Below are 22363 nucleotides of genomic sequence, written 5' to 3' on the forward strand. Positions count from 1 at the left end.
CTGAGCAAGAGCCTACATACTGGCCATTACACATAGGCTCCATCTACTGGATCCCAGGCCAAACTTTGACACCAAAAATACTTTGCTAGTATAGACCCCTGTGAAACCAAGGACAAGAATTCAGCCACAAATAAAGACCCTGCACAAAGCCTCGGCCTTTTGAAAACATCCAGAAATGAAGTCAACTGACGGTACTCAAATTACACCACAGTTAAAGGCACATCAGCCCACATGGATGAGAAAGAACCAGCACAAGAATTCTGGCAACTCTAAAAGTTAGTGTCTCCTTACCTCCAAAAGACCACATTATTTCCCAAGCCATTGTTCTTAACCAGAATGAAATGGCTGAAATGACAGACAGAATTCAAAATCTAGATGATAACAAAGGTCATTGAAATTCAGGAGAAAGTGGAAACCCATTCCAAAAAACCTGAAGAATCCAGTAAAATGATTCAGGAAATGAAAGATGAAATAGCCATTTTAAGAAAGAACCAAACTGAGCTGATAGAGCTGAAAAACTGACTACAAGAATCTCATAACACAATAGGAAGTATTAATAACAGAACAGACCAAGCTGAGGAAAGAATCGCAGAGATTCAAGACCAGTTCTTTGAATTATCAGGTTGATGCAAAAGTGATTGTGGCTTTTGTCATATTTGATGGCAAAAACCACAATTACTTTTGCACCAACCTGATAACCCAGACAAGGAAAAAAAAAACCTTGGAAAAATATAGTGTTATGTAAAGAGTCCAAATCTATGACTCATTGGCATATCTGAAAGGGAGAGAAAACAAGAAAATTGGGAAACATATTTGAGGATATTGTTCACAGAAATTTCCCCAACCCCACAAGAGGAGTCAGCATACAAATTCAAAAAATTTAGAGGACCCCTGTGAAATATAGTACAAGAGGACCATCTCCAAGACAAATAGTCATCAGATTCTTCAAGGTCAATGTGAAAGAGAAAAAATATTAAAGGCAGCTCAAGAGGAGGGGCAGGTCACCTACAAAGGGAACCCCATCAGGCTAACAGCAGACCTTTCAGCAGAAACTACAAGCCCGAAGAGATTGAGGGCCTATATTCAGCATCCTAAAGGAAAAGAAATTCCAACCAAGAATTTCATATCCAGCCAAACTAAGCTTCATAGACATAGAAGAAATAAGATCTCTTTCAGAGAAGCAATTGATAAAGAAATGTGTTACCACAAGATCTACCTTCTAAGAGGTCCTTAAGGGAGTGCTAAACATGGAAATGACCACCATGAAAACACACTCAAGTACATAGACCATCAACAACATAAAGCAAATACACAATCAAGTCTACATAACAACCAGCTAACAAAATAATGGCAGGATCAAATCTGCACATATCAATATTAACCTTGAGCATAAATGGGTTAAACACCTCACTTAAAAGTCATAGAGTAACAAATTGGATAAAGAAGCAAGACCCATGTATGTTGTCTTCAAGGGACCCAGCTCACATGCAAGGACACCCACAGGTTCAAAGTAAAGGGAGGGAGAAAGATCTATCAAGCAAATACAAAACAAAAAAGAGCAGGAGTTGCTATCCTTATTTTAAACAAAACCAACTTTAAACCAATAATGATAAAAAAGGAAAAAGAAGGGCATTACATAATGATAAAGGGTTTAATTCAACAAGAAGACTTAACTATCCTAAGTATGTATGCACCCAACACTGGAGCACCCAGATTCATAAAATAAGCTCTTAGAGACCTATGAAGAGACTTAGATAAACACAATAGTAGTGGGAGACTTCAACACCACACTAACAATATTGGACAGATCAAAGCAGAATGCTAACGAAGATATTCAGGACCTAAACTTTACTCTTGACCAAGAATCTGTAGATGGATCTAACAGGCATCTGCAGAACACTCCACCCAACAAAAACAGAGTATACATTCTTCTCATCTGCACATGAAACACACTCTAAAATTGACCACATGCTCAGCCATAAAGCAATTCTCAACAAATTAAAAAATGGAAATAATACCAACCACACTCTCAGACCGGAGCACAATAAAAATAGAAATCAATACCAAGAACATTTCTCAAAACCATACAATAAAATGGAAATTCATCTGTTCCTGAATGACTTTTGGGTAAACAATGAAATTAAGGCAGGAATCAAGAAAATCTTTGAAATTAATGAAAACAAAGATACAATGTAACAGAATCTCTGGGACACAGCTAAAACAGTGTTAAGAGGAAAGTTTGTAGCTCTAAACACCCACATCAAAAAGTTAGAAAGATCTCAAGTTAACAACCTAACATCACACCTAGAGGAACTTGAAAAAGAAGAGGAAACCAATATCAAAAGTAGCAGAAGAAAATAAAAAAAATCAGAGCTGAACTGAATTAAATGGAAATGAGAAAAACCATATAAAACATCAAGGTAACCAAAAGTTGGTTTTTCAAAAGAATAAGTACGATTGACAGACTGCTTGCTAGGCTAATAATAAAGAAAAAGAAGATCCAAATAAACACAATCAGAAATGACAAAGGGTGCATTACCACTGACCCCACAGAAGTACAAAAACCCTCAGAAACTATTATGAGCACCTCTATGCACACAAACTAGAAAACCTAAAAGAAATAGATACATTTCTGGAAACATACAACCTCCCAAGATTGAACCAGGAAGAAATTGAAACCCTGAACAGGTCAACAATGAGTTCTGAAACTGAATCAATAACAAAAAAACCTACCAATCAGAAAAATCCCTGTAGCAGACAGATTCACCACCGAATTTTACTACATGTATAAAGAAGAGCTGGTACCAATCCTACTGAAACTATTTCGAAAAAATCATTGAGGAGGGTCTCCTCTCTAACTCATTCTATGAGGCCAGAATAATTCTGATAACAGAACCTGGCAGAGCCACAGTGAAAAAAGAAAACTTCAGGTCAATATCCTTGATGAACAGACATATAAAAATCTTTAACAAAATACTAACAAACTAAATCTAGCAACATAGCAAAAAGCTAATTCACTATGATCAAGTAGACTTTATCTGGGATGCAAGGTTGGTTCATCTTACACAAATCAAAAATGTGATCCATTTCATAAACAGAACCAAAACCAAAACCCACATGATCATCTCAATAGACACAGAAAAGGCTTTCAATAAAATTCAATATCCTTTCATGTTAAAACTCTAAAAAAACTTGGAATCAAAGGTACATATCATAAAATAATAAGAGCCATCTATTACAAACCCACAGCTAACATCATACTAAATGGGCAAAAGCTAGAAGCATTCCACTTGAGAACCAGAACAAGACAAGTATTCCCACTGTCACCACTCCTATTCAACATAGTGCTGGAAGTCCTAGCCAGAGCAATCAGGCAAGAGAAGAAATTCCAACCAAGAATTTCATATCCAGCCAAACTAAGCTTCATAAACGCAGAAGAAAAAGATCTCTTTCAGAGAAGCAATTGGTAAGGAAATGTGTTACCACAAAATTAAAAAAAAATCCTATCCAAATAAGAAGAGAGAAAGTCAAATTATTTCTTTGCAGATGATATGATACTATACCTAGAAAACCCCATAATCTTTGCTCAAAGGCTCTTAGATCTTATGAACAAGTTCAGCAAGGTTTCAGGATACAAAATCGATGTACAAAAATGAGTAGCATTTCTATACACTAACAATGTCCAAGCTGAGAGCTAAATCAAGAATGAAATTCCATTCTCAATAGCCACCAAAGGAATAAAATACCTAGCAATACAGTTAACCAGGAAGGTGAAAGATATCTGCAATGAGAATTACAAAACACTGCTGAAAGGCATCAGAGGCAACACAAACAAATGGAAAAATATTCCATGCTCATGGATAGGAAGAATCAATACTGTTTAACTGGCCATACTGACCAAAGCAATTTATAGATTCAATGCTGTTCCCATCTACCAATGATACTTTTCACAGAATTAAAAAAATTATTCTAAAATTTATTTGGAACCAGAAAAGGAGCCCATACAGTCAGAGCAATCCTAAACAAAAAGAAAAAAGCTGCGGGTATCACTACCTGATTTCAAGCTATACTACAAAGCTACAGTAACTGAAACAGCGTAGTACTGATACAAAAACAGACATGTAGACCAATGGAACAGGTTAGATAACCTAGAAATAAAGTTGCACACCTACATCCATCTGATCTTCAAGAAATCTGACAAAATAAGCAATGGGGTAATGATTCCCTATTCAATAAATGGTACTGGGATAACTGACTAGTCATATGCAGAAGATTGAAACTGGATCCCTGAATTTTACCATATATAAAAATTTACTGAAGATGGATTAAAGACTTAAACGTAAAACCTAAAACTATAAGAAACTTAGAAAATACCATTCTGGAAATAGGAACTGGCAAAGATTTCATGATGAAGTCACAAAAAACAATTGCAACAATTGACAAATGGGACCTAGTTAAACTAAAGAGATTCTGCACAGCAAAAAAACAAAACAAACAAAAAAACCCAAAACAAAAAAAAGCAAACAAAAAACCCCAAAACAATTAATAAACAGACAACCTACAGAATATGATAAAATATTTGCAAACCATGCATTTGATAAAGGTCTAATATTGATAACCTATAAGAAACTCAGAAATCAATATGCAAAAAACCCATTAAAAATGGGCAAAGGATGTGAACACTTCTCAAAAGAAGACATGGATGTGGCCAACAAACATATGAAAGAATTCTCAATATGACTTATCATTAGGGACATGCAAATCAAAACCACAATGAGATACCATCTCATAACAGTCAGAATGGATATTAATAAAAAGTCAAAAAATAAAAGATGCTGGTAAAGTTGCAGAGAAAAGGGAACACTTATACACTGTTGGTGTGACTGTAAATTAGTTCAGCCATTGCGGAAAGCAGTATGGTGACTCCTCAAATAGTCAAAAGCAGAACTAGCATTTGACCCAGCAATCTCATTACTGGGTATATACTCAAAGGAATGTAAATCATTCTACCATAAGATACATGTACGCTATTCACAATACCAAAGACATAGAATCATGTCTAGATGCCTACCAGTGATGGACTGGATAAGGAGAGTGTGGTACATATATACCATGAAATACTATGCAGCTATTAAAAAAATATTATGGCCTTTGCAGCAACATGGATGGAGCTGGAGGCCATTATCCAAAGCAAATTAATGCAGGAACAGAAAATCAAATACTGCATGTTCTCGCTTGTAAGTGTGAACTAAATTCTATTGATTACACATGGGCACAAAGAAGGGAACAACAGACACTGGAGCGTATTTGAGGGTAGAGAGTGAGAGTAGGTAAGGATTGAGGAACTATAATATTTATTAGGTATTATGCAGATTACCTGGGTGACAAAATTATCTGTACCCCAAATCCCTGTGAAACACAATTTGCCTTTGTAACAAACTTGCACATGTATCCCTTGAGCTCAAAATAAAAGTTGAAAAGAGAACAAAAACAAAACAAAAAAAGTGAAAGAGGTTATCCTCTGTAATGTGGGTGGGCCTCACCTAATCAGTTAAAAGCTTTGAAAGCAAAAACTAAGATTTCCTTTAAAAAAAAAAAAAAAGGAATTCTGCCTCAAGACTATAATACACAAAATCCTGTCTGCATTCCAGTCTGCTGGCCTGTCCTACAAATTTGAGATTTGCCAAATATATCCTATTTGTTCTATGTGTCTGGAGAACCCTGACTGATAACAGTTGCTTTTTAATACATTTAAGCATCTTCAGACTTGAAGTTTAATAATGTTTCTAAAATTATGGTAGGATTGAAAATATCACAATAGCTACTCTAACCCTGTATCCATTGTAAGACAGTGTATGGAATGCTGAGTCCCAGGAAGGGGCAAGATTGTTTGAGTATCCTTTTATTAAGTAGCACCAGAATCGTGAAGACCATTATCAGTCCTATCCTCTTGGTTCAGCTGTCTTCTCTTCTATGACATTTAAAAAGCTTGTTAATTTTGGGTTTTCTAAAGTCAGCAAAAGGATAAATAGAGAAAAACAATACTCTGACATATGATTACATAGAAAGTACACATATAAAATACATCCATGTATATTACTGCTACATAAAAATAGATGTGATCTCATGTATAATAAATGACAAAAACGATATTTTGTGGTTCTAATGTCTACATTGCAACCTTGTAATGTCATAAACTGACAAAGCCCCACAAAGTGGGAGTTGTCTCAGTTCTGGTCTTGTTTAGCCTGTCACCTTTCCTTGTCCTGGTTTTGTGTGTGGACAAATCAGTGTTTGAATCTTATGACATTTCATAGCATTTATTTTCTGCATTGGCCAGGTTGCTTCCTTATACATTAAGTTTCTTACCGTAAATGTAGATAATTCTTAACATCTCTGTAGTTTCTTAAGTAACATCTTTAATAGAGAGTTTACACCAGCTGTTTTCTTTCTCTCTCTCTGTAGCTACCCCTGATTGGGATTCATTCCTTTATACTGAAATTTTTCCTGAATGCCTGTGCTGGATACTATGAGAGATAATAGATGAACAAAATAGATGTCGTATTAGTTTGTTAGGGCTCCATAACAAAATACCACAAACCGGGTAGCTTAAACAACAGAAATTTATTTTCTTACAGTTATGGAGGTTGGAAATCCAAGTTCAGGGTGTCAATAAGTTTGGTTTCTCCTGAGGTCTGTCTCTCCTTGCCTTGCAGATAGCTGCCTTCTCAATGTGTCTTCACATGGCTTTCCCTCTGCGTATGCATCCCTGGTGTCTTCCTCTTTGTATAAGGACACAAGTCCTTTGGAATTAGGGCCTCACCCTTATGACCTGATTTAACCTTCATTACCCCTTTAAAGGCCCTTTCTATAAATATAATCTCATTAGGAATAAGGGTTTCAACATAGAATTTTTGGGAAACACAATTCAGTCCATAACTGATGTAGTCATTGTACTGGTCATGTTCATAACTCCTGTCTGTATAGAGGCCCTGCTGGAACTGAAGCATGCTGGTCTTCTTCAATATGTCTTCTTCTAAATGTCTGCAAATTATTTAGGAAATAATCTCTCTGTGCGTTGTGTCCCTTGTCTCCTTTGCTAAGGGGTTGTAATGCAGAAATATTCCTCACAAATCAATAGCAAATAAAACAACCTGGGGCAAAGGATCTGAATAGACATTTCTTGAAAGAAGACATACAATTGCAACAGGTGCTCAATGTCAGTAATTACCAAGGAAATGCAAATCAATACCACAATAAGCTATCACCTTCCATCTGTTAAAATGGCTATTATAAAAAAGACTAGAGACAGCAAATATTGGCAAGCACGTGGGGAAAAGGGAACCCTTTACACACTGTTGATGGGAATGTAAAATGGTACAGCATTATGGCAAACTATTGTTGTTCCTCAAAAATTTAAAAATAGAGCTACTGTATGATATAGTAATCTTAATTCTGGGTATATACCCAAAGGAAATAAAATCAGGATCTTGAAGAGATATCTGTATTTCCATTTTATTGCAGCATTCTTCATAAAAGTCAAGATATAGAAATAACCGAAGTGTCTGCTGACCAATAAATGGATAAAGAAAATGTGTTATATAACAATGGAATATTATTCAGACATACAAAGGTAAGTCCTGCCATTTGTGATGTCATTAAGTGAAATAAGCCAGGCACAGAAAGACAATACCACATGATCTTACTTACAAGTGAATTCTAAAAAAGTTGAACTCACTGAAAAAAGAGTAGACTGTTGGTTGCCAAGGGCTGGGGGATCAGGGAAATAGAGTTCATCTGGTTAGTCAAAGGGTACAAACTTTCAGTTATAAGATGAATGGGGGTATAATATACAACATGGTGACTAAAGTTAATAAAGTATCATTTACTTGAAATTTGCTAAGGGAGTAGATCTTTAGTATCCTCATCCCCTCCTCCCCACTGCAAAATGATAGCTATGTGTGGTGATGGCTGTGTCAATTAATATGATTGTGGTAATCATCTCACAATGTATACATAAGTCATATCATTATGTTGCACACCTTGAATATACCCAATTTTTATTTGTCAATCATACCTCAATGAAGCTGAAAAAATAAACAAGATTCCTTTTGTTGTTTTGTGGGAAGTGGTTGTTCACAGTTTATTTCATGCCTGCTTGTGTAGAATAGAATTCTACTTTCTCTGAACTAAAATACTGTTAATAAGTGGACTCTCTAGAAACCTTGTAAACCCGTATATTGGAATGAAAATGGCATCTTTTTTTTTTTTTTTTTTTTACAAAAGAGGTTTAGTGGACTTACAGTTCCACCTGGCTGGGGAGGCCTTACAATCATGGCAGAAGGCAAGGAGGAGCAAGTCACGTCTTACATGGATGGCAGCAGGCAAAGAGAGAGCCTGTGCAAAGAAACTCCCTTTTTTTTTTTAAATTATACTTTAAGTTTTAGGGTACATGTGCACAACTTTCAGGTTTGTTACATATGTATACATGTGCCATGTTGGTGTGCTGCACCCATTAACTCGTCATTTACATTAGGTATGTCTCCTAATGCTATCCCTCCTCCCTCTCCCCACCCCAAAACAGGCCCCAGTGTGTGATGTTCCCCTTCCTGTGTCCAAGTGTTCTCACTGTTCAATTGCCACCTATGAGTGAGAACATGCAGTGTTTGGTTTTTTGTCCTTGTGATAGTTTGCTGAGAATGGTGGTTTCCCGGTTCATCCATGTCCCTACAAAGGACATGAACTCATCTTTTTTTATGGCTCCATAGTATTCCATGGTGTATATGTGCCACATTTTCTTAATCCAGTCTATCATTGTTGGACATTTGGGTTGGTTCCAAGCCTTTGCTATTGTGAATAGTGCCGCAATAAACATACATGTGCGTGTGTCTTTATAGCAGCATGATTTATAATCCTTTGGGTATATACCCAGTAATGGGATGGCTGGGTCAAATGGTATTTCTAGTTCTAGATCCCTGAGGAATTGCCCCACTGACTTCCACAAGGGTTGAACTAGTTTACAGTCCCACCAACAGTGTAAAAGTGTTCCTATCTCTCGACATCCTCTCCAGCACCTGTTGTTTCCTGACTTTTTAATGATCGCCATTCTAACTGGTGTGAGATGGTATCTCATTGTGGTTTTGATTTGCATTTCTCTGATGGCCAGTGATGGTGAGCATTTTTTCATGTGTCTTTTGGCTGCATAAATGTCTCTTTTGAGAAGTGTCTGTTCATATCCTTTGCCCACTTATTGATGGGGTTGTTTTTTTCCTGTAAATTCGTTTGAGTTCATTGTAGATTCTGGATATTAGCCCTTTGTCAGATGTGTAGATTGCAAAAATTTTCTCCCATTCTGTAGGTTACTTGTTCACTCTGATGGTAGTTTGTTTTGCTGTGCAGAAGCTCTTTAGTTTAATTAGATCCCATTTGTCAATTTTGGCTTTTGTTGCCATTGTTTTTGGTGTTTTAGACATGAAGACCTTGCCCATGCCTATGTCCTGATGGTATTGCCTAGGTTTTCTTCTAGTGTTTTTATGGTTTTAGGTCTAAGATTTAAGTCTTTAATCCATCCCGTGTAAGGTGTAAGGAAGTGATCCAGTTTCAGCTTTCTACGTATGACTAGCCAGTTTTCCCAGTACCATTTATTAAATACGGGATCCTTTCCCCGTTTCTTGTTTTTGTCAGATTTATCAAAGATCAGATAATTGTAGATGTATGGCATTATTTCTGAGGGCTCTGTTCTGTTCCATTGGTCTATATCTCTATTTTGGTTCCAGTACCATGTTGTTTTGGTTACTGTAGGCTTGGAGTATAGTTTGGAGTCAGGTAGCATGATGCCTCCAGCTTTGTTCTTTTGGCTTAGGATTGACTTGTCAATGCGGGCTCTTTTTTGGTTCCATATGAACTTTAAAGTAGTTTTGTTTTCCATTTGCTTGGTAGAGCTTCCTCCATCCCTTTATTTTGAGCCTATGTGTGTCTCTGCACGTGAGATGGGTTTCCTGAATACAGCACACTGATGGGTCTTGACTCATTATCCAATTTGCCAGTCTGTGTCTTCTAATTGGAGCATTTAGCCCATTTACATTTAAGGTTAATATTGTGATGTGTGAATTTGGTCCTGTCATTATGATGTTAGCTGGTTATTTTGCTCGTTAGTTGATGCAGTTTCTTCCTAGCCTTCATGGTCTTTATAATTTGGCATGATTTTGCAGTGGCTGGTAGCAGTTGTTCCTTTCCATGTTTAGTGCTTCCTTCAGGAGCTCTTTTAGGGCAGGCCTGGTGGTGACAAAATCTCTCAGCATTTGCTTGTCTGTAAAGTATTTTATTTCTCCTTCACTTATGAAGCTTAGTTTGGCTGGATATGAAATTCTGGGTTGAAAATTCATTTATTAAAAATGTTGAATATTGTCCCCTACTCTCTTCTGGCTTGTAGAGTTTCTGCCGAGAGATCCACTGTTAGTCTGATGGGCTTCCCTTTGTGGGTAACCCAACCTTTCTCTCTGGCTGCCCTTAACATTTTTTCCTTCATTTCAACTTTGGTGAATCTGACAATTATGTGTCTTGGGGTTGCTCTTCTCAAGGAGTACCTTTGTGGCATTCTCTGTATTTCCTGAATTTGAATATTGGCCTGCCTTGCTAGATTGGGGAAGTTCTCCTGGATAATATCCTGCAGAGTGTTTTCCAACTTGGTTCCATTCTCCCCGTCACTTTCAGGTACACCAATCAGACGTAGATTTGGTCTTTTCACATAGTCCCATATTTCTTGGAGGCTTTGTTCGTTTCTTTTTATTCCTTTTTCTCTAAACTTCTCTTCTCCCTTCATTTCATTCATTTCATCTTCCATCACTGATACCCTTTCTTCCGGTTGATTGAATCAGCTACTGAGACTTGTGCATTCGTCACGTAGTTCTCATGCCATATTTTCAGCTCCATCAGGTCCTTTAAGGACTTCTCTGCATTGGTTATTCTAGTTAGCCATTCATCTAATCTTTTTTCAAGGTTTTTAACTTCTTTGGCTTGGGTTCGAACTTCCTCCTTTAGCTCAGAGAAGTTTGATCGTCTGAAGCCTTCTTCTCTCAACTCGTCATTCTCCATCCAGCTTTGTTTCGTTGCTGGTGAGGAGCTGTGTTCCTTTGGAGGAGGAGAAGCGCTCTTGATTTTTAGAATTTTCAGTTTTTCTGCTCTGTTTTTTCCCCATCTTCATGGTTTTATCTACCTTTGGTCTTTGATGATGGTGACGTACAGATGGGGTTTGGGGGTGGATGTCCTTTCTGTTTGTTAGTTTTCCTTCTAACAATCAGGACCCTCAGCTGCAGGTCTGTTGGAGTTTGCCAGAGGTCCACTCCAGACCCTGTTTGCCTGGGTATCATCAGCAGAGGCTGCAGAACAGCAAATTTTGGTGAATAGCAAATGCTGCTGCCTGATCGTTCCTCTGGAAGTTTTGTCTCAGAGGGGTACCTGGCCATGTGAGGTGTCAGTCTGCCCCTGCTGGGGGGTGCCTACCAGTTAGGCTACTTGGGGGTCAGGGACTCACTTGATGAGGCAGTCTGTCCGTTCTCAGATCTCAAGCTGCATGCTGGGAGAACCACTACTCTCTTCGAAGCTGTCAGACAGGGACATTTAAGTCTGCAGAGGTTTCTGCTGCCTTTTGTTTGGCTATACCCTGCCCCCAGAGGTGGAGTCTACAGAGGCAGGCAGGCCTCCTTCAGCTGCGGTGGGCTCCAGCTAGTTCGAGCCTCCTGGCTGCTTTGTTTTTCTGCTCAAGCCTCAGCAATGGCGGGCGCCGCTCCCCCAGCTTCACTGCCGCCTTGCAGTTTGATCTCAGACTGCTGTGCTAGCAATGAGCAAGGCTCCACGGGTGTAGGACCCTCTGAGCCATGCACAGGATATAATCTCCTGGTGTGCTGTTTGCTAAGACTGTCGGAAATGCTCAGTATTAGGGTGGGAGTTACCTGATTTTCCAGGTGCCGTCTGTCACCCCTTTCCTTGGCTAGGAAAGGGAATTCCCTGACCCCTTGTGCTTCCTGGGTGAGGCGATGCCTCACCCTGCTTCAGCTCATGCTTGGTGCACTGCACCCACTGTCCAACAGTCCCCAGTGAGATGAACCCTGTACCTCAGTTGGAAATGCAGAAATCATCCGTCTTCTGCATCGCTCGTGCTGGGAACTGTAGACTGGAGCTGTTCCTATTTGGCCATCTTGGAACCCAAGCCTGAAAATGGCTTTTTAAAATACTATGTCTTAGGACGTCAATTATATTTTGTCATTTTCCTCTGTGCTGAAATCAAAATTACCAGGTGGAATAAGAGTAGAATAGTTAAATGCAATTCTCTCCTCTAAGAGAAAATACAATTTCATATGCAACCTCCAGAATATTAAAATTTATTCTTATGAAGAAAGGAGTATTTCAATGAAAATTCAACTTAATTTTTTAAAAGCAAGATTACAAAAATTGAAGGTAAAATGAAAAAGTCCCTTTAAAATATCTTGGAAGTTCCTAGTTATATGATGCCAAATTGCTGATGTTAACATTTTAAAATAAAATAATGCCCTCATAGTTTATTATTTTCAAGGGGTACTTTGACCATGGAGTTGTGCTGTTTATTGATTAGATAGTTCTGCAAGTGAAAGATGGGCACTGAGAGCAAAATTCCAGATCTGCTGATTTTTTTTTGTTTGTATTGTTTTTGTTTTTGTTTTTGAGACAAAGTCTCCCTCTGTCGCCCAGGCTGGAGTGCAGTGGTGCAATCTTGGCTCACTGCAACCTCTGCCTCCCAGGTTGATGCCATTCTCCTGCCTCAGCCTCCCTAGTAGCTGGAACTACAGGCACCTGCTACCACGCCTGGCTAATTTTTTGTATTTTTAGTAGAGATGGGGTTTCACTGAGTTAGCCAGGATGGTCTCGATCTCCTGACCTTTTGATCTGCCTGCCTTGGCCTCCCAAAGTGCTGGGATTATAGGTGTGAGCCACTGTGCCTGGCCCCTGGGCTGCTGAATTTTTACTGAGGCTTCCGGTTTTGCACACAGCACAATGGTTTTAATCATGTATTCTCTTTTTTCCCCACTTAATGGCAATTTTTATGTTTGAACAAATTTTAGTTTCTTTAAAGAAACCCTATTTCCAAACAATATCCTATTTTTGTTACCTAAACTTCTTCTAAAGACTTTTCCTCTTCGTTTCCATGCATATTTTAATTTTTTCACTGCCATATGTTTTGATTGAAGTTCTTAAGCTTACTCTCTGTTTTCTACTTCTTACCAATTTATTGTCTTCGAAAACTTTGATTCCATCCCTGGTGCTCTACAGAAACTTCATATGATTCTTCTGTCACCTCAAACCAAACAGCCTTTTCTTTCAAATAGTCTTCTACTTATTGTCTATTGCTGTATAACAAATTATTATAAACTTAGCCATTTAAAACAACACAAAATTATTATCTCATTTTTGTGGGTCAGAAATTTGGGCAACATTTAGCTGGGTTCTTGTCTTTGGGGTCTCTTGAAAAGGCTGCAATCAAGTTATTGGCCAGGGCTGGGGTCTCATTGGAAGTTTTGACTGGGAAGGATTTGCTTCTGAGCTCACATGGTGTTGTCATGAGTTAGGTACTTGAGGGTTTTGAGCTGAGGGCTTTGCAATTGTTTGACTGTCAGCCAAAGGTTTCTTTCAATTGCTTGCCATGAAAACCTCTCCATAGTGCATCTCACAATATGGCAGCTTGATTTCATCATAGCAAGCAAGAGAGAACTTCTGCTAGTAAGTTAGAAGTCATAGTCTCTTGTAATCTAATTATGAAAATGCTGCTTTATTCTTTTGGTTAGAACTAAGTTGATAGGCCAGCCTACCCTCCAGGGAAGGGGATTATATAAGGGTATGAATAACAAGTGGTGAAAACCACTGGGGGCCTTCTTAGAATCTCTGCCACAAAGATTAATTCTCAAATACTTTTTAGCTGACAATAATATCATGTTTTATCTGACAGTCATGTCTTTATTATATTTTAGGTCTGTTATCCTGGCCTAAAATCTTGGAGTTAGTCTTGATTCTAGTTTCTCTCTATTTGACTTCAATTTTTTCATCTGTTTCTATGTCGTATTGAAAAGAGTAGTCAGGAAACCAAGTTACAGTCCTAACAATTCTACCACCTTTGGAGAAGTTACTAAATTGGGCTGCAGTTTCATCTGCAAATGAGATCTGGCATTAAGTAATCTATAATTATATTCAGTCCTAATAGTTTTTGATCTCAAGTATGCTGAATTTTCCTGTGTAAATCTGTTTCTTTTCTTTTCCTTCTCCAATCCAAATAGACTATCATTTTCATTTTGCCATTTGCCAACTCAGGGGCCTATAGTAACTTCCCTGTTGCCTATAGGATAAAAGCCAAATTTACCTTAGTCTGCTGTTAATTGGCTCTCCTGTCTAACCCAAATTCTGTCCCCAACTTCATCTTGGATTCTACTAATATAGGAACCCTCTAGCTATGACTAGACTAAGCTATTCATTATACCTTGACTTTCCTCTATGGCTTGTGTCAACTCTGCTTTCTCCCTGATTATCATTCATACATTCCCTCTGCCTGTGTAACTTCTGTGCATTCTTTAGCGATAAACCGAACTTTCATCTTTACTACATAGATGATTAGTATACCGATTTCAAATTTGGAAACACTAAGTTTCAAATTTTGACATTGCACAGGTAAGCTTTATTACTTAGGCATATTTAAACTTTTTCAGTCTCATCTTTAAGGGTATTAATACCTTGCTTGTGGGTTATTATAAGAGTTACATAAAATAATTATTTTCAAGTGCTTAACACAGTCCTTGGTACACAGCAAGTTCTCAAAAATCATTATTGTCCCTCATTTTTTTCCAGTCTGTTTTAACTTTTCTTGACATTGAAATACTATGACATATTGTTCCTTGGCCTCACATTTTTTTCTACCTTTCATTGTTAATTGACTTTTTTTTTTTGCATAAGCCTTATTATGCCTCTATGCCTCCAACGGGTAGGCACTATGCTTTGTACTCTTTTCTGTTTCTCTCATCACCTAGAATAAGTGCTTTGTAGCACATTTATTACCCGCCCTTCTCTAAACTTACCATCCATGTTCATGCCATCATTACTTCTTGCTTTTCCCCCAGCTCTTTCTTTTACTTTTGATGTACGAATTTTGTAATTCTTTTGGTCTCAGCCCTAGGTTTCTCAATGATTCATTCAACAGGTATTTATTAAGAGTCCACAATATGTTAGGTACATTATTGCACTCCAGGGATATATTGATGAACTAAGACCAACATATTTTCTGACTCATGGAACTCACAGTCTAGTGGGAGAAAACTGGTATTTGTAAATATTCACAGAAACAAGTGCACATGTTTCCATGAGGAAACTGATATATCCTCAAGAAATAATAGCAATGTATGGGCATCATGAGCAACTATAATGGGGAAATTTGGTAGGCATATTTGATATATGAAAAATAATAAAAATTATCTGGATGAAGAGATAATGGAAGAGTATGATGTGAGAGGGAACATGGTGAATAAGATTCAGGGCAGAGCTAGGTTTTAAAATTTTTGGAGTGAGTCTAGGGATGAACCAGGCCAGTAGTGTGGGAGGTAACGTGAAAAGCCACCTTTTTGGTTTCTGTTTACATATATCATGATCTTGCATTAATTCTCCATAATATTAATAGTTGTCATGCTAAATTTTACTTTAAAATAGGTACCTATTTTGGAGAATGTATTCAGGGGACCAGTTGTATAATTTAATACCCCCAGCTATGGTTCTGAGTAATAGGAACTGAAAAGCCAGTGTGGGCAGATCTCAAAGTGGGATAGGATTCTGGGAGTAAGTCAGATTGGAGTGGTAGAAGGGGCCAGATTACACAGGGAATATCATATTAGGTTAAGGAGATTTATCCCAGGGGAAATTATAGGATAGAGATTTTTAATTTTAAGGATTATAAGATAGAGATTTTAATTTTAAACTAGAGCGTTAATGAGATCTAATTCAAATTTTGAAAGCTATCTTTGGCTGCCATGTGGTGACAGATGACATCTCTGAATCACTTTTTGTCACTCAATTTTTTTGTGAAGCAGGATGTTGTTATATGACTAACGTTTATTTTAATCTACTTGACATTATAGCATCTTCCTCCATTCAACTATATGCTATATCAATTAGGATTTGGTGTGCAAACAGAAGAATCCCAAATAACAGCTTAAACAAATAGAAGTTTGTTTTTATCTTATATAAAGGAATCTTGAAGTAAACATTCCAGGATTAGTATGGAAGCTTAGCAGTCATCAAGGAGCTGAAATCCTCTTTTTTTTTGTTACTCTAGCAGCATAGTGTGTCTGCTTCATGGCCCAAGATGGTCACTTGAATTCACTTTGGTCTTCCAGTTAGCAACAAGGAGAAGGGATTGAGGAAGGGCATGTCTTCTTTATTTAAGGACACTTCCTGGAAGTTACATATGATGTTTCCATGTTCCAGAACTTAATTACATGCCAACTCCCAGCTCCAGTGAATGCTGGGGTATGGTTAGTTTTCTGTGGGGCCAAGTGCCTAGCTAAAAATGCAAGGCTCTATTCTTATGGAAAAAGGAGAACATGAACATTTGGGGCAAATTTGGATTTTTGGCCACCCACTTCCTTTTTAGGGAGGCAACCCTGAATCCCATTAATTTACTAATTGTAGTTCAAAGTCCAGGATCTCTGAGAGTTAGGCAAACCTATCCATGAAGCTTGGGTATGACTTTTTAAGTTCTGGTAGTGCGTAAATTAAAAGACAAATTGCCATAAACACAACTAACATACTATATTGGGGAGAAGGAATAGGATAATTGCAATAAAAACTCCCATTTAGAAATGGATAGAATGGAAACAACCATCATTCACTGGTCCTTAGTAATTATAAATTCCCTGCAGGCAGGAATGTGAGGGATAAGTTCCTTGATTAGCCATCCAAAAACCTCTGATTCTGTTCTTTGGAAGGAACTCCCTCATCCATTGTCCTGTGTTGCTCTGGATTTGCTCCTGGAAAGTTTTTTCTTTTCTATTTCCATGCAAGGACATCTCTGAGGACAATGGTTAGTAAGCCCCATGGAATGTTTCACATCACTTATTATTTTTGCTGTTTTGTTGGGGGGAGTAGGGCAGGAATTGTATTCTGAAGTATAGACAGTTATAGACCTTCCCCTGGCTAAAGATGGCTGTAACAATATCTTCCATCCTACGAGTTCTTCTTACAAAATAAGCAGTTATTTCCCCATCAAGAAGTAGAGTCTCTGTTTCCTCTCCTTGAAACTTGCACCTTTTGACTGCCTCAACAAAAGAGTATGGCAGAATGGCACCAAGTGACTTCCAAGGCAACATCATAAAAGGTGATGCAGCTTCTACCTGTCTTTCTAGGATGCTTTCTCTTAGAAACCAGCCACCATGTTATGAGGGAACTGTGCCATCATGAAAAGAGGGTTCCTAGATTTCCACCCTCTAATAATTTGTTGTGACCTACTACCCACCACACCTTAGAAGCCAATACTTGATATTTTTTAGGTGCCCACTTCCGGGTATCCACATTCTGAATCACTTTGGATTAGATTCAGCTACACATAACAGATAAATAAAAATAACAGTGGCTTACATAAGGTAGAAGTATATTTCTGTTCAACACAGAGGACTCCAGAGGTAGGGAATCCAGGATTTTTATGGTAGTTGCATGATTATCAGGATTCAGTTTCTTCTCTCTTAATGCTCTGTTATTCTTAATTTGATGCCTTATGTTCCAAGATAGCTGCTTGAACTCTAATCATCATGCCTACTCTCTAGCCAGGAGTAAGGAAAAAGGTAGGAGAAAAAGATCATTCTTCTTCCTTTAAGGGCACTTATTAGAAGTTTTACGTACAGCTTTCCATTTATACTCCATTTTTCAGCAACTCGTCATCTGGCTGCCCTTAGCTGGAAGGGAAGATGGGAAATGTTTTTATTCTGGGTAGACATGTACCATAGTCATGTACCATGAGTAGCCCTTAGTCACATTTTCTTTAAAATTACTTAGCTATGTTTTATATTTTCTTTATATCATTTTCTCATGAATTTAAACTTTTAAATGAACTATGTTATGCAAGGGAACATTACTGGGCCTTAATCAGAAAGGGGGCATTTTGGGATGATAAAGCTGAGAAAATTAAACCTCACATGTGTCCTTGGGACCTGGACTCCCAGGACCTCATTCATTCCTGGTAACTGAATCCCCCACACCAACCCTTATTAACCATTCTCACGGCAAGCTATAGTCTTCCCAAAAGGATTTATTATTTGCATTTTGGGGAGGCAATTAGAAGTTTATAGTAAGATTTAAGTTTGATAAGAACCCCAGTGCTGTTTTTTGTATTTCATCTCAATAAACTGACCAAGGATTTTTTTTTCCCTAGCTTAATAAACTTTGTCAAATCTGATACTAGGAGAAAAAGCTGTTTGATCAAATGAAAACTTCTTTTTGTTTATCAAAAATAAGTTGATAAGAGATTCAGGAGCCCCCTCTTATTTGTGACTCATATGTTCCAAGACGCCAGTGGATGCCTGGAACCATGGATACCGCCAAACCCTATACTATGTTTTTTCCTATATATACATATGTATGATAAAATTTACTTTGAAATTAGGCACAGTATGAGACTAACAACAATAACTAATAATAAAATAGAACAATTGTAACAATACAGTGTAATAAAAGTTATGTGAATATGGTCTCCCTCAAAATATCTCATGCACCATACTCACCCTCCTTTTTCTTGTAATCTAGTGATCACAAGGAAACTCAGATGACTGCTGAGTGACTAACAGGCAGGTAGCATATACAGCATGGATATGCTGGGCAGAGATGATTCATATTCTGGGTGGGATGGAGTAGAATGGTGCAAGATTTTATCATGCTATTCAGGAAAATGCCCAGTTTAAAACTTGTGAGTTGTTTATTTCTGAAAATTTCCATTTAATATTTCCAAACTGAAGTTGTCCATGGGTAGCTGAAACCACAGAAAGTGAAACGGAGTAGAGTGACTACTGTAATGACTTATCTCTTGTTGTGTCTATGAGGAAGATTAATGAGGCATTCAGGTGATAAAAACTCACTAAATTCATTCATGTGTTCTTCAGTACTATTAACTGGATTCTTACATGGCCGATGCAGCACTAGCTGCTGGGGATATTGTGATGAATAGAACAGCCAGTCTTGACTGTAGTAGGCTGAATAATGACCACAAATAATGATCCAAGTCCTCATCCACAGAACCGGTGAATATGTTACCCTATATAATAAAAGAGACTTTGCAGATGTGGTGAAATTAAGGATCTTGATGTGGGGAGAATATTCTGGATTATCTGGGTGGGCCCTGAATGAAATCACAGTGTCCTTCTAAGAAGGATGCAGAGGGAATGTGAGAGAAGACGAAGAAGGCAATATGATAAAGCAAGGGGAGGTGCAGAGCCGTGGGCCTCGGAGGCAGGACAGCTTCCAGAAGAAGGAAAAGGCCACAAAAAGGATTCTCCCCCAGAGCCTCCATTTGGAGTGGGGCCCTTCCCACAACTCAATTTCAGCCCACCAAAACAGCCAACTTTTGGTCTCCAAAACTGAGAAAGAATAAATTTCTGCTGTTGTAAGCCACCAATTTTGTAGTGATTTGTTACAGCAGCTACAAAAAACTAATACATTGCCTTTCACAGAGCTTATAACCTAGTGGGTTAAAAGGCAATGAGAATAAGGAATGAGACAATATCTTATCAGAAACTTGAAAGAGCAATAGGGGTTAGTCTGGGTAAGAGAGTGGGGAAGGGAAAAATCAGAGATAGCTATAAGTGTTGAGTTTTAAAATGTCAGCCAGCCTCTTTGGAGAATGCTTTTGTGGGGGCAAGGGGTTGGGAGGAATGTTGTGGCAAAAAATGAGGCTGAATGAATCATTAAGCAGGTGATAGAGGATGAGGGTTCATGTCATGCTAAGGAGTTTGCACTGCATTCTTAGAGCCTGGGGGCTGTACAAGAGTCCTGAGCAGAGGGATAGCATAATCAGGCCTCCATTTTAGAAAAACTTCTCAGACTGTAGGGTGGGTTATTGGAAAGCCCCTCATACCACATCACTCTCTTCAGGACCCATTCTTGGGCCTTTCGGGTTTAGACATTTTGTCTTACTGTTTTGGTCATTTTCCTAAACATGAACTTTTATTTGCAAGATTCTCTTGGTTTCAAGAGATCTCTTTTTGCTTTCTCTCCCTTGAACTCCGGACACATATATCTGTGTGCCTCCTCAACAACTCCATTTGGATAATAATAAGTATCTAAAATTTAGCATTCCCAAACTGATCTCCAGATTTTCTCTTATCCTAAAGCTGTTCCACATCTCAATAAATGATGACTCCTTTTCAATTGTTCAAGTCAAATACCTTGGAATTGCCCATGACTTTTCTTTTCTCTCATGTCCTACATGCAATCCAACAGGAAATTCTTGATAAGAAACACATCCAAAATCTGATCACTTCTTGCCATCCACACGCTTTCGTGGTCCAAGCTACTGTTACCACTCAGCTGTATTATTGCAGCCACCTTTGAATTCACTCCCTGATGCTACCACACCTCCTTATGGCTATGCTCAACACAAAATCACTCTTTTAACAAGAGTAATCTTGTTGAAACTTAACTCATGTTCCTCCTTTGCTTAACACCTTCCAGTGGCTCCCCATTTCATGTAGAATAGAAGCCCGTGGCCTATCGGGCTCTACAGAATCTACCCCTCATACCGCAAGTGAAGATGTAACATTCTGCTCACAGCCTTCCCCTTTTTCCACTCTGCTCAGTCTCACCAGCTTCCTTTCTGTTCCCTGAAAACGCGCATGCTCTCCCCAGGGCCTTGCAGTTCCATTTTCTTCAGTGATTCCCTTTCAGACATCCATGTTGCCAGTTTCCTCATCTGTTTCAAATCTTTGCTCAAACGTCCCCTTCTCAGCAAGGTGTTTTCTGACCGTTGTATTTAAAATCACAAACTTCCCAAACTTTCTTCCACTTCTGCACTCTATATCCCTCTTTTTTTTTTTTTTTGGTAGCACATACCTTATAATACTATATAATTTCTTCTTCATTAATATTTTTAACATGTATTCCTCTCCCCTGTGAAAAGTAAGTTCTTTGAAGGAAGACATTTTGTCTGTTTTATTTAGTAGTTTATTCTCAGTGTCTAAAATATTTCCTGTCACATAAGGGGTGCTTAATAAGGGGTACTTGAATGAATGAGTCAGTGACAGCTGTGTTATGACAGTTTTATTTGGTGATCTTTCTGTGTTTCTTTTTCAGGTCAGAAGTTTATTTGATATTCACAACATGCAACTAAGGGTCCTTTAAGTCTGGAGCCATGTCACATTTCAGATAAGAAAGGTGAGACACTGAAAAGTTCTTCTGTAAGCAGTGAATGTTAGCACATCTGAATATCTACTAGAAAAATGAACTTACATGCCATACTTATTTAAAATGATTGTGTTTTCTGCCTATCCTAGAGCTTCTTATAGGGTTTGCCATGGCATGCTAAGATAATGGTCCCCTAAGCCCTTAGGAAGGCTGGGGTAACTGGAACTCCCAGGTAGCTGTCTCTGGAGGGAGCAGTTTTATCTAAGGCTTCTTAGAGGGTGGCCAGGAGCAGTGTCTGATAGCACACTCCCCATGTGTGCTGGGGATGGCAAAGGTACTTATCCGGCCTAGCTTCGGTACCAGGGCATGCCTCCCTCCTCATCTCCTCCAGCAGCCTGTTGCAGGGCATTCTGCTGCTCAGTATGCATAAGAAGTCTGGGCACTACTGAATGATCTCATGTTCTAGGTGTCTTAAGAGCACCAGCCAAGGGTGTAGGTTAAGGTGATGCCAGTGGGATGATGGTGGGGCTGGCAGGCTAGATGGAGGTTCCTTGTGACTGCACCTCCAGATGGGAATGAAGAAGCTCTTTCTTGTCAAATATCAGATACTTCTGTCCATCCATGGATGGGCCCTTTTACTTATGTCCAGGCTAGCTATAGGGTTTTGTTCTAAAATATATGTATTCTAAAAATCAAGGCTTCCTCATTATTTTGAAATACTTGATATGAAAATTTCAATTGGATTTAAAATGTCTTCATGTTATTACAAGAAATTGAATAGTTATATTTGTCAATGGAAGAGCTCTCAAATTCCTTAAATATAATTTCAACTGTTGTAAATTTTTGAATGGTTGCATAAAAAGGTTTTATTTATTTATTTATTTATTTATTTTAAATCACCTACTAGTAAGAACAGTTTCTCATTGATGGTGTCCATCAAGAATTTATAGAGATCATCATTAAAATGTCT

The 22363-nt window shown here is 38.2% G+C and overlaps 1 long non-coding RNA gene across 1 annotated transcript; it reads left to right on the forward strand.

The window, feature by feature from the left end:
* The first annotated feature begins 565 nt into the window (after nucleotides 1-565).
* LOC129397167 (uncharacterized) lies at nucleotides 566-22026 on the forward strand. The gene is made up of 3 exons (XR_008624358.2): nucleotides 566-5237; nucleotides 7525-7633; nucleotides 21343-22026. It is a non-coding gene; the product is annotated as an uncharacterized LOC129397167 (long non-coding RNA).
* Nucleotides 22027-22363: the final 337 nt, after the last annotated feature.

Source organism: Pan paniscus, chromosome 12 (genome assembly GCF_029289425.2).
Source record: "Pan paniscus chromosome 12, NHGRI_mPanPan1-v2.0_pri, whole genome shotgun sequence".
Lineage (NCBI taxonomy): Eukaryota > Metazoa > Chordata > Mammalia > Primates > Hominidae > Pan > Pan paniscus.